Here is a 4043-nt window from a genome sequence, read left to right as displayed (position 1 = left end):
ACACACACACACACACACACACATATATATATATATATACACACACATTATCTCTCACAGATACACGCGTATATATAAAAACACCCATACCGGTATGTTCATACGTACATAAATTTAGTATATTATGGTTGTTACATATTTATATTGGGGGTGCGGGTGGTGGGTGTACATCTGTGTGTATGTATATAGGTATGCACATATGGACGCCGTCATAAAACGTAAACAACATGAAATACAAAAATAAAGTTGGCTACGCAAGGAACGAGAGAAACAAAGGGAAAACAAGACAACTAAAATAAACACGCCCCTTTATCAGCTGTCGACTTTCCATCTACTCCCTATTTCGAGCAATGAATGCCACGCATCCATTTCCAGGTAAAGTTTAACTCAATATATATAATATATGTAAATAATATCCCCTTTAATAGTCGGTATTTGGTGAATGAGGTATACTGAAGGTTTCAATACCGCAACTTGTCGGGAGGAATACTCATGATCGCTTAGGACAAATGTGTTACAGTGGACCATCATTGTTACCTGCTTTCTTGTACTGAAAATTCAGAGAATCTATCCGGTCAGCCTCCTGCAGTTCATTGCCGGTTTAATAATACGTACAGGTAATACTACTCATATTAATTCCCTGGTTATGCACTGATAACTATTCTGGAACTGCGCTCCATCCAGTTGCAGTGCATTTTGACTCCATATATGTATTGATGGTGTTATCTATATTTCTTTCCACAACTGCCGTCTCTGAATAGCGCAGGGTTAAAAAATAGGGCTGTTAACTAGCTCTGCCTTAAATCCCTAGGGCGATATATAATGTACACTTCAAGTAATATATATAGTTATGTTTAATTGGGAAAAATGTATGCAGTAATTGCATTATGCGTATAACCATATTTTCCTTGTTCTGCCGGTCTCATTCTTTCACTCTTTTACTTGTTTCAGTCATTTGACTGTAGCCATGCTGGAGCACCACCTTTAGTCGAGCAAATCGACCCCAGGACTTATTCTATCGGTCTCTTTTGCCGAACGGCTAAGGTACGGGGACGTAAACACACCACCATCGGATGTCAAACGATGTTGGGGGGACAAACACAGACACACAAATACACACACACACATACACACACACATATACATATATATATATACATATATACGACGGGCTTCTTTCAGTTTCCGTCTACCAAATCCGTTCACAAGTGTTTGATTCGCCCGAGACTATAGTAGAAGACACTTGCCTAAGGTGCCACGCAGTGGGACTGAACCTGGAACCATGTGGTTCGTAAGCCACCTACTTACCACACAGCCACTCCTGCGTCTTCTATTTTTTTTTTTTACTTTAGATGTGTGTCCAAATATCATCCTGCACATAACCTCTCGGAAAGAAATATATAAATACGACTAGTATCCAAACTAAACACATCAAATAAAATATGTCAAATGCAGGAATTTCTCGGAAATGTTATGAAGCACTAATCAATGCGCGCGGTTCTTCACAAGAATTCTAGTCTCTAAATAAATGTTGGCATCTGCCGGCTACAGAAATGGAACTCGCGTATAGTGCATTTTAACTCTATCCGAATAAAATATACATGAAGACAATGGGGCTCCTAGATGCAAACATGTAATTGTTTGTGTGATTATATATGTACACACACAAGCACGCACGCACGTACACACAAACACACAAACACAAACTAGCGCGCGCATATATGTGTACATTTAAGTAATCAAATAATATACGCACATCAAAGAGCTCCTATATTGGGACTTTTCTTTCGAAAATCGATAACTGAATAGTCTTAACTTCTTAAGATAATCTGGGCACGTAGAACATCTATTGACCATCAACTACGAAATAACAAACACATGGAAACTCTATTCAATGAAATAATACTACGGTCAACATTGAAGAGATAACCGCTCTGTAATAAAGTAATGTGGATACACATGGCCTAATGGTTAGTGCATCTGACTCGTGGTCGATCGATTGCAAATTCAAATCTCAGACCGGGCGATTTGTGTGTTTATGAGCGAAACACGTAAGCTCCACGCGGCTGCGGCAGAAGGTAATGCGAACTTCTGGTGACTCTTTCGCGATAAGTCTCTCTCTCTCACTCTATCCTCCTGCAGCTAGCAGCTCACCTGCGATGCCGGGGTCCAGTCTAGGCGGGTAACCTATACACGAAAGAAACCGGGAAACCGGCCCTTATGAGCCATGCAAGGCTCGAGAAGGAACAAACAACAACAATATATTAATGCAATGTTATCAATGATAAGATGTAGGTATTGTTTCAGCAATTATACAATACAGAAACTCATTCATTAAAATGAAATTGCATCTTTCAACGCTCGGCATTTAGAAAATGCACCACAGACAATCATCGTCATATATTTTACTATATAACTTCGCAGTTTTTACGAAAAAAAAAAAAAACAAAGAATGAAAGACCTCGAAAATAAAATAATTACATAAAATAATAAATACCCATCACTTATGGCGACAACCATATTCTCTAAATATGCTGTAAGGCAATTAGCGAGAATCTTTCGCATAAACCAGTAAAAAGCATCAGTCTCATTTAATTACGGTTGCAGTAAAAATCAATAAATGTATTTGTAAGTGTTTCAAGATTTAGTTTAAATGTTTACTCATAAATATCAGAAATTTCCATTAGATGGACATTTTCTACGAAAATCAGTCTCTTATTTTATTAGATATAACTCGAATGTGTTATTTAAATTTGCATTCATTTTCGAAATATAGTTGTTGGCTTTCTTTATGTTTTCTTCATTGGCATTTCCCCCTCTTTTCTTAATATTTCGTTTTACAGTTTGCTTTATTTTGTTTTTCTTTTGAAAATTATTTAGATATTTCTTTTGGCATATTTTAATATTAGTTTTTGTGTTTATTTTCCTTCCTGACGTTAATTTTTTTTCATTTATATTTTTGGCTTTCTTGATTTTTATTGTTTTGGCTCTACTTCGCTTTATACTTGATTGATGCTTTGTATTTCTTTATATTTTACTATTATACTATATACTTGCTTTTTTTTTTAATACTCTTCATTCCTTGCTTGGCAATTCTCTTCGACTTTCGTTTGGAGTTCACTGATTTTAAAGAGGTTGTCTATCAATGTCAGCGGGACGTGACGCCAGATACCAATAAATAAAGAAAACGAAAAGCAACGAATGTCAGAAACAATACGCATGGAAACCATTATTATATGATTGATTAACTTCTTTGAATTAGTTTTGCGACAGTATACATCTCTAAGTTGGATCCCATTGTTTCAGTATTGCTTTCATTCTGATGCAAGGAGTTTGTGCATGATGTGTTTTTTTTTATAAGTGTGGGCTGTGAAGAAACGGTACACTTTCAATTCAGCCGCCGGCATTTTACATGTAATATCAATATGCATAAAGCATATAATGAAGAACATGAATTTTTACAACTAACACACAGAGAAAACATACAATATATAAATGCTACTAAGTGTAGCTTCACCATCATTCTCAAATGTATGCGCATGCACGTCTCTAATCGTGCATAATCGTATTTAGCACTCTTCTAACTTATTGTCTGCTTTCATCTCTGCAGATATGTGTGCGTGTGATCCTACAAAAATATTTTATGTGTATCGTACCCCGCATACACCTGCACACTCACACATACAGACACGTATTCACATATATATGCGCATAATATAATCTATAGCTGACTTGTATGCGAATATACGAACACACACGTTTAATATTCTATATCTGTTATCTTTTATAATCAGCTTGTTTCAGAGGCAGGGCTTCTGCCATGCTGGAGCATTATCTTGACTTGTTGTTTATTCAATAGAACAGACAACAGTCCTTATTACTTAAGCACGGTACATATTACTTTAGGCACGTTTGTCGAACAGCTAGATTATAGGGACGTAAACACGCCAACACATGTATAGGGTAGGCAGAGACCAACACAGATGCAGATCCACGCACAAAAGGTATCTGTGCAAATATATATATATATATATATATATATA

This window comes from Octopus bimaculoides, chromosome 6 (assembly GCF_001194135.2).
Source record: "Octopus bimaculoides isolate UCB-OBI-ISO-001 chromosome 6, ASM119413v2, whole genome shotgun sequence".
Classification (NCBI taxonomy): Eukaryota; Metazoa; Mollusca; class Cephalopoda; order Octopoda; family Octopodidae; genus Octopus; species Octopus bimaculoides.
The sequence above is the reverse complement of the archived record's forward strand: the minus strand, read 5'-3'. Positions refer to the sequence as shown.